The sequence below is a fragment of the Neophocaena asiaeorientalis genome, unplaced genomic scaffold (assembly GCF_003031525.2).
Source record: "Neophocaena asiaeorientalis asiaeorientalis breed wild unplaced genomic scaffold, Neophocaena_asiaeorientalis_V1.1 scaffold182, whole genome shotgun sequence".
Classification (NCBI taxonomy): Eukaryota; Metazoa; Chordata; class Mammalia; order Artiodactyla; family Phocoenidae; genus Neophocaena; species Neophocaena asiaeorientalis.
In genome coordinates, this window is record NW_020174648.1 from 2,787,653 (window position 1) to 2,801,289 (window position 13,637).

The 13,637-nt window shown below is 43.3% G+C and overlaps 1 protein-coding gene across 1 annotated transcript in view; it reads left to right on the forward strand.

The window, feature by feature from the left end:
- SEC16B (SEC16 homolog B, endoplasmic reticulum export factor) overlaps window positions 1-13,637 on the forward strand; it is a 92,134-nt gene continuing 78,497 nt past the window's right edge. The window contains exons 1-6 of the mRNA XM_024758828.1: window positions 1-78; window positions 162-270; window positions 2,355-2,451; window positions 4,124-4,182; window positions 4,959-5,024; window positions 5,857-5,966. The gene's annotated coding sequence lies outside the window, so the exon portion shown is untranslated. The remainder of the gene's footprint in view (window positions 79-161; window positions 271-2,354; window positions 2,452-4,123; window positions 4,183-4,958; window positions 5,025-5,856; window positions 5,967-13,637) is intronic.

Sequence of the window (13,637 nt, forward strand, 5' to 3'; positions counted from 1 at the left end):
CCTCTGGCGACACTTGCGCGGGGCCCTGGCGTCGGCGTCGGCGTGGGGACTGTGCTTGCCTCGGGCGTGGCTCTGCAGGTGCGGCCCTGACTCACCACAGAATCTCCAAAGGCGTTAACCGGCTCGCCCCCAGTAACCCGACCCTTTGTTCTGCGTTGCAGGAGGGCCGGGCAGGGCTGCGGCAGGCACTACCGCGCCGCGCTGGGCGCCGGGTTGAAGCAGCCCCTGGCCTTTGAGGAGGCAGTCCCCCGCCATCTCCGGCCCCGCGAGGTAGGGTGACTGGCCTGGCCCCGGGACCCCCTAGACGCCCCTTCTCCGCGGCCACCACCCAAGTCCCGCGGGCTCCCGACCGGAACTGAGTTCCCGAGTGCTCAGCTAAGGGGCGCCCGCGAGACTGGAGCGCAACTTCGTGCTGGGCTTCTAGAAAGGCCCTTTCTGGGGTCACAAAAAGGCCGAAGCGCAAAAGGAAGATTGTTCCCCAGAACACAAATGTAGAAGTCCCCAGAGCAGTTGCCTTAGAAACAGAGAAGTCTGATTTGCACACGACTTTGCATAACCACCTGCGAGTTATTGATTTAGCACAGATAAATGGACCCCATGCTTTGCTTCCTCTTCTTCAATATCAGCATCTAATTATCTGCCCTCCCTCCTCCCCCACAGCCAGCCCGCTAACGCTATTTACATGATAATGTGCCTTGTTCCCTCCCCTGGTGTACTGCAGTGATTTGGGGTGGGTGGGGTTATATTAGGGTTGTGGGCATTTACCCACATTTAGGGTGGCGGAAAATGGGGTAGCCACTTTGGCTTTGCCTGTTGATCACCTTGGTAACACTGTCATCTGGCGTGGAGAATGAGAACCTCTGACAAGGTGAAGCAGGCAGTGAGTCTCAGGGTTGGGGACCGCTGGTGAGAGGGAGAAATGTGACTGCAGCCCTGAAGTGTCACTAACACGGACCCTGTGACTAAATAGATTATTTGGGTGAGCGCAGGACAGCAGCCAGTCTGCTTCCTGGGATTCACATGCTGAAAGATGTTCACCTTGAATCAAGGTGGAGTGGCTTGAGGATTTATAGGTGCGGTACATGTCAGCAACTGTGTCAAGCACACAATGTGCATAGGCTTGAGGGCTGGGCTCCTTTATTCTGTTATTTGTCCGGACTGCTGTGTCAGATATTAGCTCCTGAGAGCTGGGACTATGAGAATTTATCCATCGTTAAATCCCCATAGGATTTAACATTAAATTTAACATTAAATCCCCACATAGGCATGTGGCAGATGCTTAAAATATTGTTGAATGAATCCATTTTGCCCATAAAGTATCTTCTCATAAATAAGGTCACCTCTGTATGATATGGGAAATGTAAACAAATATATAGATGAATGTCACCGATTCTGTCTCTCAGCCTTCATTTCCTCCTGTGATTCCAAGCCCTGTTGAGTTGGGTTGGTCTATGACAGTAGTTCTTTAACTCCAGGCTGCATGAGAATTACCTTGTCAAAACAGATTGCTGGGCTTTGTCCCCAGAGTTTCTGATTCAGTAGGTCGGGGGCTGAGAATTTGGATGTCTAACAAGTTGCCAGGTGACACTGAAGCTGGTGATCTGGGGACCATACTTTGAGAACCATTGCTTAACAAGGTCTAGAGAAATTGCTGCAGGCCTGCCTCTGCTCTAGCTCTGTCATGAAACACATAAGCTGGGGAATCCTGTTCTAGTCCTAGAATTCCTGATTCCCAAAACAGCTGATCATGTTACCCTTTGCTTAAAATCTTATAATGGCTTCCACTGTTCCTACGCTAAAGATTAAGATCCTCAGCAAACCCTACAAACCCTCAGATGCTGTGGGCCTTGCTCTCTAGCCCCATCTTTTTCTCTTCTTTGTGCACTAAGCTGTTTTTTCTTTTGTCCCCACCACCGGGCCTTTGCACATGCCATTGCTTTTGTCTGTGCCAGGCTCCCTACCCCCCTATTTTGAATAGTTAACTCCTAGCTGTTCTTAGGTCAAGTGTTACTTTCACAGGGGATTCTCTTGATTTCCCCCAAAGGTCAAATCTCCCCTTTATGTGCTTTCATGGCACCGTATATTTCTATCTTTAACATTTTGTGTAGGAGTTGTAATTTAACACATAAATCCTCATAATTATTTGGTTAATGTCTGTCTTCTCTGCCATACTCTTAGCTCCATGAGGTCAGGGACCTTGTCCATTCTGCCTCATGAATGTACACTGGTACTTAGTTCAGTACCTGGCATATAGTAGGCATTCAGTAAATTCAGTAAATATTATGGTATAATTGAGTGAACTTTGTCTCCAGAGATGTGTACGGCTCTGCCTTTTTGCTCTATTTCCTTTGCAGGTCAGAGTTGATGTCCATTTCTGTGGGGTTAACTTTGTTGATATTTTGGCCTGTCGTGATCAGTATCAGGAAAGGCCCCAACTTCCCTTCACACCCGGTGAGTAGGAAGGGGCCAAGTGACTGCTTCAAAAAAAGAAGATATAGAGTGTTTTCAGAACCATGTGCTTCATCTTGGGCACTACGATGGAGGTGTCTGCCTGCTGTCAGTGGTGTCTTAGATATGTCAGCCTCACTACTAATTAGAATCACTAGATTGCAAGTGCTGTGAGGGAAGGTTCTATTACTGTCTTGCTCAACGTTATTTCCGTCCCCCCACCCCCAGCCCCATTAGTACTCTTGTATCTGGCTCATAGTAGATGCTCAATAAATACTTGATGGATTGATTGATTGAAATATAGTTGATGTACAATGTTATGTTAGTTTCATGTGTACTACATAGTGATGTGACATTTGCATACATTATGAAATGATCACTATGGTAAGTCCAGTAACCATGTGTCCCATACAAAGTTATTACAATATTATTGACCATATCCTTATGCTATATATTACATCCCTGTGGCTTTTTATTTTACAACTGAAGATTTGTACCTCTTAATCCCCTTCACTTATTTCATCCACGCCTCAATAAATACTTTAAAAATGTGTAAACGAACAAATACAATTTTACATATCATTATGCTCACCAGAATCCTGATCAGAACCATCATTGGCCGTAGTCATTCCCTTTCATTCCTTGACAGTGCCTCAATTTTGTTTTTACCCTGAAGGATCATAAACATCTGGTTGCAGCTAAAACTCTCAGTCCTCATGAATACATTCCCAAAGAAACCTAATACCAGAGGATCAGAAAGAAACAGTTTATACATTTCTTAGCAGCCTGCTCTCTGATTTGCATTATGCCCAATCTGATTACATTTAGATCCTGAATATGTGGACCAATGACTGATTTTTGTTGCTGAAATTTATTAAAAGAGATATAAGTATAGTTTAGTATGTATCTGTATATATATATATAAGTAATATACAGTTATATACTGTAAATATACAGTACATGTATATTTTATACAGATATATACTATTAGGGATGCAGTGATTGCATATTAGGGATACAGTGATTGCAAAACAGTTGCTGTGTTTTGGCCTTAGGGTACTTGGTTAAGTCTCAGCTCAACAATTGGAACCATTTCCCTCTGTTTGTATTTGTTGAAATGCTGGATGGGGGAAGATGTCATACTCAATTGAGTTATTCTTCTGGCGGCTCAGTGGGAAATGTATGATAATTAAATTCAGAAATTTGGAGGTAGAAGAAGAAAGGGCAGACAACACCAATTCATCCAACTGAGCCAAGTACTATGTGAATAAATATAGTTCATGTCCTCGAGGGCCTCATAGTTCAGAAGAGGAGACATGGCAACAGATAAATACAGTATGATGAATTTGTCATTGAGGTGCTGTAGGAACCCAAGGCCCCAGTGATCAAGGTCAAAAGTACTTGTGTACCCGCGATTCTCTGTGCTTTCGCCCATTCTTAAAATTTTCATTTGTGTCACGGTAAGAATGGGACTACTATAGCTTTTTAGGTTGTTATCACGAAATCTTAGTTCACTTTCCTGTGCTTTGGGTACAACACTCTTACCCTTCTTCCTGGGTCAGGGGAACACAAACCCTCTCAGCTCCAGATTACTCATAGGACGGCCTGTTGATCAGGGTTTTCTCATCTCTCTTGTGCTGGGCTTTACAGATAATCTTTAAACTATTTGTTTTAGGAATGGAGTTTTCTGGGACAGTATTGGAGACAGGCACAGATGTCAGCATGGTGAAAGAGGTAAATTAGTTGAATCTAGGGAATTGATGTGTGGGTAACTATGAGAAATGTGCTAACCTCATTTGTAGCCAAAGGGTCTTGCTTCTCCTGGACTTTGCCAGCAGACACCAAAGGGAAAACGAGACGGAGCAGGGAGAAACTAATTCTGAATTGAGGGAAGGAAGTCTGTGGAAGTTCCTGGCTTCGTTAAATATTTTATTACTAATAAAAGGCAGCACCTGGATTTTTAGTTACTGAGAGGATAGAGAATTCTCAAGTTTCAGTCTCATGTGAAAGAAATGAACACTGGGATTCTAATTCATATTAGTCTTTTTCTTTTTTTTTCTTTTTTTCTTTTTTTTGCGGTACGCGGGCCTCTCATGTTGTGGCCTCCCCCGTTGCAGAGCAAAGGCTCCGGATGCACAGGCTCAGCGGCCATGGGCCTAGCGGCTCCACGGCATGTGGGATCTTCCCAGACCGGGACACGAACCCGTGTCCCCTTCATCGGCAGGTGGACTCTCAACCACTGTGCCACCAGGGAAGCCCCATATTAGTCTTTTTCTTGCTCAGTCCTATCATTGTCCAAAATGTGCTCAGATTGGCTTGGCCACCTGATGGGGGTAGTGAGAAAATGGCTGAATTATTTACTGAACAGTAACACTGAACAGATAATTAAGGGAACCTGTGTCTTAGTGGGTCAGAAAGAAAGATTTTCTTTCTTTTTTGGATTAATTCGGGAAGGGATAAATAGCAAGGGCATGCATTTGAACATACCCTTAATGGTATTTTCCCTTCAGGGAGATGGAGTTATTGGCGTGAGTGGCTTTAATGGTATGGCTGAAGAATGCATCACTGACCACAAGGTAGCCCTACCTCTCAATACTAATCCTTGGAGATATTTTTTCTGCTTTCTTTTCTTTACTTTTCATCTATCCATCATTCCTTCTTCTCCTTTCCCTCTCTTTCTTTGTATTCTTTTGGTTATATCTTGTTTCTCAACCAAGCAGTTCTTTCTTTCAAATGCTAAACCCCAGGACTCTCAACCACTGCGCCACCAGGGAAGCCCTAAACCCCTTTTTTTATATCGGTGTGACAACACTTGCACAGAGGTTTGTTTGTGTAGAGTGGTTTAATGAAGAAGGGCATTTTGTTTTCTGAGCCCCGGAGCAACTGACTGGCTCTCCAACTGGACCATAGTTAGGTGGTTTTGGTAGAAAAACTGGTTTGGGGCATTGAGCTGGATGTAATGGGTTTCTTCCCCACGTCGAGCTTGTGAAAGGGAGAGTCCTGGGAACGTTGCCAGCCAGGGTGGGCGTGGGGTGGGCGTGGGGTGGGCTATGTTTGTGCAGGATGTGAATGATGCCCCCTAGTGGTGAACGGTACACTTTTTTAAAAAACAGCTTTATGTGAGGTAAAATTTTTATACCATCCAGTTCACTCATTATACTACAGTGGCCTGTGTTACCTCCTCTGTAAGCTGGTTCCTTCCTGATCCAGATGCCAGCCTTAGGATTTTCGAAGAGTGATGCACCCAAGTCTTGAACTTGGCCACTGCTTGCTTGGTCTTGACTTCCACTGGACTTGGTTCCTGACATGTGTTGCCCTTTGCAAATCAAATCATAATATATATATTGAGCAGCCTTTATGAAAAGGTACAGGTGCTTAATCTCTAAGTCACTGTTATCTCTTTTATAGGCACTGTGGCAGATTCCAGAAAGGGTCCCCCTCTGAGAAGCTGCTGCCCTGCCGGTATCTTATGGCACTGCTACTTTGGCCTTGGAGCATCAGGCCCATACCCAGCCCGGGTGAGAACTGTGTAGACAATAGAGGGCTAGATGGTACCTTCTCTGATACCAGAAGTGTCCACCAAGACCTTGCCCCTTCCTTTCCTTTCCCTGACCCTTACCTCATGTCTATCTGAGGAAAGGCCGAAGGAAGGTAGCAAGTGACCCAAGATTGGAGTCTGGTGACAGTGGGGATATCTTTTTGTCTGAGAGGGAATGGTAGACTGAGAACTTGGCCAATATGTATTTGGAGAAATCTGTCCCTCAAGTCTGACCCCTCTGGATATCACCTCCTAGAAAACTTTACATTTTAGCCAGCTGGTTTATTTAAACTCGCTTCACTCTGGTTTTAATGGAGGCCTGTGGTATTTGTTTCTGTGAGGCTTGGTTGGGTGTACCTAACTGGGATATTTCAAACTCAGAGGTGCTGAATTTCCCACTTTACCTGGAGCATAACTACAGCTTCTTGCTCTTTTCAGAGAGCCTCAGAATTGATCCAGGGAGATGGGCTTAGTTGAGCAGTGGCTGTTACCTTCTAAAATTTGGCAGTGTTTAGTAGGAGAATGATTTTAGGACAGAATTTATGAAGCAGAAATTGGACTGGTAGTGCAAAGGAAGGCTGCCACTGGAATGAGGAAGGGACTACCTAGAGAGATTAAGGACCCTTACCTGGGAAGTCTTCAAGACGGGACTAAATTAGCACTGATCTACATACATAACCCAGCCTGAGAAGCTGGAGAGCATACATATATGTGTACATGTACATGAAGGGTCGAATTAAATGGCCTCTCAGTTCTCTTCTTGCTTGAAAATGTCCTAGCTTCAAAATGTTTGTGAAATCATACCGTTGGAGGAGTTTTGATTTCTTGAGTAACACTCATCTTTCTCTGGCACAGAGAAGTTGTTTTAGTGACAGCAGCAGCTGGAGCCACAGGCCGTGCCGTGATTGAAGTGGCAGCAAATGTTCTTCAGGCCAAGGCATTTGCATGTTTGATTCTCCATTAAAAAATATCATACCTCTTATTTTCAAACATGGAATATATTCATTTATTTATTAAAAATCATGTGCAAGTTACTGGGGATGTAAAGTAACCTAGAGTAGGGTCTTGCCATCTGTTTGCTTGCAGACTAGTGAGGGGACTTAGGAGTAAACCACGCATCCTTCTGAGTTACTAGAACCTGGCAAGGTTCAATTCGCTTCACAACCTCTGAAGATTCTATTCCTTCTACCTATAATGCTCTAAACTGTCCCCCACCGAGCTTCAAATTTAAACTCAGATGCCGCTTTTTTGGAGAAGTATTCTTTGTCCCTCAGGAGATGTTTGTCCCCTCCCCTGGACTATTTGTATGTGGTCTCATAGCATCCTGTACTTCTCTTTCATAGCATGTGGTTAATCCTTTACTTGTGTCATTACTAGATCAATGTGTCCCTCCCACTGGACTGTAATCCCCATCAAGGCAGGAGTAGTGTCTGTTTGATTCATTATTGCAGTCCCAGCACCTAGCATGGTGCCGAGACCTTAGTAGGCACTCAATAATTATTTCTTGAATGAATGAATAAATACATGAAAGCAAGACCCACCTCTCTACAGGGGCTTTTCTAGGAGGCTGCGGGTGTTAGAGAAGAAGGATTTCTTGGAGGAGGTGGACATTTAAGCTGACTTTTGCAGGACTGATAGCAGTTGAATAGAGGAAGAAGGGAAGGGAAGGCCATTTTAGTGGTGGGAGGACATATTAGAAGACAGAGACATAGGTACTAACGTGATGCATTCAGGGAATTGCAAATAGCATCTGTGGGGCGAAGGATGTGTGTGGGGAACAGTGGGAGATGACTCTAGGGAGGGGGGCAGAGATAAAATCATGAGACACTGAGGAATTTGAACATTTCTTGGAAGCTGCAGGAGCTATTGAGGATTTTGTAGAGAAGTGACATGATCATCTTTGCATTTTGCAAAGTTCACTTTGGTAGCAGTGGGGATGAGGGATAGGGGCAAGGTCAGAGGCAATAGGACAGATTCCTGGAGCAATCCAAGCCAGAAGTGATGATACTTGAAACAAGGCACTGGAGGCGATGATCAGAGAGATACCAAAGTAGAAGAAAATAGAGAATTTGGTGACTGGGGAGCATCCTGATATAGTTGAAGGAACAAAGACTTTGACATTAGCCCGACCTAGGGGCAAACTGTAGCTGTCTCTGGCTTAATAGCTTCAGTTTCCTCATTTGTACAATAATGCTTTCTCATTGGGTGGTTGTGGGAATATTGAGGTCACTCGTGCCATGTGCCTGTTTGAGGGCATGGTGTGTCATGGAGGATCCCTTAAAAAGGGATCCTGTTATTATTAGATATTGAGTGGGAAGGCGCAAACTAGGTGCACTTGGGGATTTGCCATTTGTTGGGACTGAGAACCCAGGAGGACATGGTGAGTTCAGTTTTGGATGTGCTGAGTGTGAGGTTCCTGCGTAGCCTGCGGTTGGGATATCCAGAGGCGCCAAGATGCTATACAGGTTTGGTGATAATTGGACTGGTGTGGAATTTCTCCAGGTGGCAGCTCTCTTTTCTCACATTGACTTTCTTTTGGGAAGGACATATGAGTTCTGAAAGCAGTCTTAGATACCAGGAGGCTCTTCATGGAGTATTAACACATTTCAACTCAAAAGTGAGGGCTTTTAGCACCTCTCTTAACGGGGAGACCACAGTTAGTCTCATTGTCTAGAACCACTGACTATTTAACATTTCTGGGAAGATAAAACTGTACCATTTGTTTTATTTATTTATTTTTAATTTTTTAAAAAAATATTTATTTACTTATTTTTGGCTGTGTTGGGTTTTCGTTTCTGTGAGAGGGCTTTCTCTAGTTGCGGCAAGCGGGGCCACTCTTCATCGCGGTGCGCGGGCCTCTCATTATCGCGGCCTCTCTTGTTGCGGAGCACAGGCTCCAGATGCGCAGGCTCAGTAGTTGTGGCTCACGGGCCTAGTAGCTCCGCAGCATGTGGAATCTTCCCAGACCAGGGCTCGAACCTGTGTCCCCTGAATTGGCAGGCAGATTCTCAACCACTGTGCCACCAGGGAAGCCCTATTTTTAATTTATTTTAAAAGGAGATTCTGCTACTTTTTTTTTTTTTGGTTGCACTGGGTCTTAGTTGCAGCAGTTGGGCTCCTTATTGTGGCAGGTGGGCTCCTTAGTTGTGGCATACATGTGGGATCTAGTTCCCTGACCAGGGATCAAACCCGGGACCCCTGCATTGGGAGCGTGGAGTCTTATCCACTGCACCACCAGGGAAGTCCCTACCATTTGTTTTAAATAGTTATAGGAAGTTAAGTAGAGAGAAAAATTTGTTTTAATTCAGATATTAAAATTAATCTAAGCTATATTTTCTTTAGCAGCAATAATGGTTTTAAGCAAAAACAAACAAAAAAATAATGTCATCATGCCACCTACTTGGAACAGGTCATTTTGATAACATCTTTCATTCACAGTATTTCATATTGCTTTCACATTGCCTCCACAGCAATTATCTTACCCTTGGTCCTCACAGACCCCTTGGGAGATGGGGAATGCAAGTGTTTATTATCCCTATTTCACAGACAAAGAAGGTGAGGCACGAAGAGAGAAAATGATTCACAGCAGGCCTCACTGGGACCTACAGAGAATCCTGGGGTTGGAATCAGGTGCCTGACCCTTGACTGGTGTCTTCCCTCTATGGCACTGTGTGCTGATAGCAGTCAGTGAAATGCAGATGTTTGAGGGTTCCACGGGGGAGTATATGAGGGTAACTTTCAGTTTCAAATAGTTATGGGTGAGTTTGGAATTTTTGAAGGACACAGATGTTCTTGGGTGTTTGCACATTCTGAATGTCACCTTGGGGCCAAAGTGCTTGGGCTGGTGGATGCTGCTCAGGGCTAAGGCACCTCTAGGCAATTCTTGAGTGTCTGAAGATTTTCTGGAGACTTCCAAACCCCAGACCTCCTCACAATATCACCCACAGCCATCTATGCCATCTTTGGCAGGTCTTAGGCATGGCTTTCTCCCAGGGTGATGGAGTGGAAAAGCATGGGCTTTGGAATCAGCAGCATTGGATTTGAACAGTTGTTCTATCACCTACTACCTGGATGATCCTGGCTTAATTATTGGGTTGGACAAGAAGTTTGTTTGGTTAGTGAATACATTGTTCAGTAAAGTTCTTCATGAAAATGAAAAATGTGTCATTTATTTTTACTTAAAACAGAACAAACTTTTTGGCCGACCCAATACTTAACCTCTCTGGGTCTTTGTTTCCATCTACAGAATGGGAGTAACTGTACCTCCCCCATAATGTTCTTATGAGGTTTAAATAGAATAAACGATTGCATATGTGTAACAATAGATTCAGTTTATCCAACACTTTGTTTTCTAAGTGCTTTATATACAGTATTCCATTTAATTTTAAAAATTTATCTTATTTTATGGATGGGGTAACTGAAGCTTAGAGGAGTTGGCAGGCAAAATAGAGGTTAAAAGCATGAACTCTAGAGACGAATTACCTGGGTTTGGATCCCAGTTCTGCCTCCCATGAGCTGTGTGACCTTGGGCAAGATACTTAACCTCTTTTGCCTCAGTTTCTTCATCTTTAAAATGGGGATAATAATAGTATGCATATTATTGGGATATTAAGATTAAATGAGTTATTAATATATGTAAAGCATTTAGAATAGTGTTGGGCACATAGTAAGCACCATGTAAGTGTTAGTTCTTACTAAGTAATTTGCCTTAGGTAATACAGCTAGTTAGTAGCAGAGCCAGGATTTGAACTCAGGTCTGTCTGACTTCAAGATCTTTCCATTGAATCATGTTTTACCCTCTGAGAAGTTTTTCCTGATCTTGTAGATCGAGGTTAGATACCTCTAGCTTGCACATACTGGACCCAGTATGATGGCAGTACTTCTGCCATCATACTGCTGGATCTTGCTTTTTTGACTCTAAGCTGGTTATTTAGCTTGTGTCCTTACTACTTGACTCATAGTGGGTACTCAATAAATGGTGGTTTTAATTTGCATTTGGAGAAGAACTTGTGAGTGTCTCCTGAACTGTCGCCTAGCTAGACCCACTGGAGTTCCCGGATTCCTGGAAATGTGGATCACGTTGCCAGTGGGTATGCAGGGGCCAGTGTGATGGTGCTGTGTGATGGGCCTTATGTGTTGGGTTGAGGCTGATGCTATGACAGTGAGGTCACGCTGGTTTCCTTCTTTAGTTGGAGGCTGGGTGGGTGGGGTGAGCCTTCTTGGTACGTATTCTGGACCATCAGAAGCATTGTGTTCTTTATGTAGGTAATAGCTGCAGCCATGCAAGCTGGCGATGCAGAGGGGTGCACAGTCCATCGTGAGCTACAGTCAGGGCAGCCCGAAGGAAGCTGGTGGGCAGTGGTGGGGTGAACGTGGTCATTGATACCGTGGAAGATGATATCTTCCTGGAGGCTCTCCGCAGGTACATGCAGTGGTCCTCCCGAGTGGGCTAGACCTGGGGCTCTGCAGAAACCTTTCCAGACCTCTGTCTTCCTTCTGGCCTTGCTTCTTTTTTGTCTTTGCTGCTCACTTTTTCCATAGCCACTGGCATCAACGAGAACAGCTGAGTGGCCGGGTGAAAAGGAATAGAAGCAGAGGGAAAATCAGGAAATGCTTAAATATAGCAAAAACAAAATAGCCAACTGGAAAATATCCAAAAAACGACTGCGGACTCTCTAGTTGGAAATATCAAATGTTTTAGAAATTATACATGTGTTAAATTCAGCTATGCCTGCCCCCACTAGCTACTTTATATACATGGTGTCGGTAATTCTTGAGATCATTGTTCAGATGTTAGAATTACTGGGGTGGCAGTCTCCCATTCACTGAGCAGCAAGGTACAGACTCTTTTGATCTTACTGGTTTCTGAAGCAGCAACCAGTATAGGTGTCTCCTTGACTTGTTTTATTAAAAAAAAAAAAAATCACTGGAGATTTCATGGGACTGCTGTAACCACACCAATTCTCATTCTGTTTCAACTGGGGACCCTGGAGGGCTCTGATAATGTTAGCTTCATTTCTTGTGTCATCCTGGTAAGCACAGTTTTGTGGTTTATCTTAGTTTAAAGTAGAAGAGACAGAAGCAGAGAGAGCAGCTTGCCCACAGAAGGGATCCATGTGGTTCTATAGCCCCTGTGCATCACTGCACTGTGTCCACTACTGTGCTTTAGACAGGAGGCAAAGGGAGGAGTGTGTTGACTAAATGGGGAGCCAGGACAGAGGACTGCTAATACATACCCTTCTCTTGCCTTCCAGGTAATAGTATTTTGTCAATTATTCAAAATTCCCTAGAAAAGTATATAAATTAATTGAGTCCTAAAGTAAGCATTAGTGTAAAGCAAATGATGCTTCATGAGAGTGTCTGAATTCTTATTCTTGCTTCCTAAGTTCAAAATTTTCAAACTGAGTTGTTCAGCATTGGAATGATATCTGTTTATACCTGATTCCCTTCCACAAAGTAGTTGAGTAGTTAAATAGACAGCTTTGATTCTAAAGTGGGTTCCCTTACAAGACTGGCTAGTTTCTCTGACCCCCTACTATCTTGCTTATGGCTTATTTTTCTATTTTCCTACAGAGGAATACAAATTGGTGTAGAATGGGTCACCCCTGCCAGTTTGTAAGGTCAATAGGAATTCCTAGCTGGGTGTTTAATGCATGTTGCTTTTTTTGTTAATTGTGGTAAAATATACAGTAACCTAATATTTAGCATTTTAACCATTTGTAAGTATACAATTAAACATGTTGACAATGTTGTGTCAACATCCCCAACAAAAACTCTGTACCCATTACACACCTGCCCCCCACCCCCAAAACCTACTTTGTCTCTCTGAATTAATGTACATTGCTTTCTCTCCCCTCATTCTGTGTTTTTTTAATTGTGGTAAAAAATACATAACAAAAGACTTGCTACATTTACCATTGTAAAGTGTAAGTTCAGTAGTGTTAAGTATATTTACATTGTTGTGAAACAGATCTCCATAAGTTTTTCTTCTTGCAAAGCTGAATTCTATATCCATTAAACAACAGCTCCTCTTTCCCCGCTTCTCCCCAGCCCTTGGTAACCACCATTCTACTTTGCTTCTATGAATTCGACTACTTTAGATACCCCATATAAGTAGAATAATACAGTAGTTGTCTTTTTGTAAATGGCTTATTTCACTTACCATAATGGCCTCAAGGTTCATGCATGTTTTAACATGTGACAGGATTTCCTTCCTTTTTGAGGCTGAATAATATTCTACTGTATGTATATAACACATTTTGTTTAAACATCCATCAGTTGATGGACATTTGGATTGTTTCCACCTCTTGGCTATTATAGATAGTACTGCTGTAAACATGGGTGTACAAATATCTCTTCAAGACCCTGCTTTCACTTCTCTTGGATATAGATTCAGAAGTGAGATTGCTGGATCATATGGTAGTTCTATTTTTAATTTTTTGAGGAACCTCCATACTGTTTTCCATAGCATTTGCACCATTTTACAATCCCACCAACAGTCCATGAGGGTTCCATTTCTCTAAATCCTTGCCAACACTTATTTTCTGTTTTTTTTTCTTTTTTTAAATAGTAGCCATCCTAATGGCTGTGAATGTACATTGCCTTTTATAATCTTTTTTTTCTTCTCCTTTTCCCCTCAGCCTGGCATGGG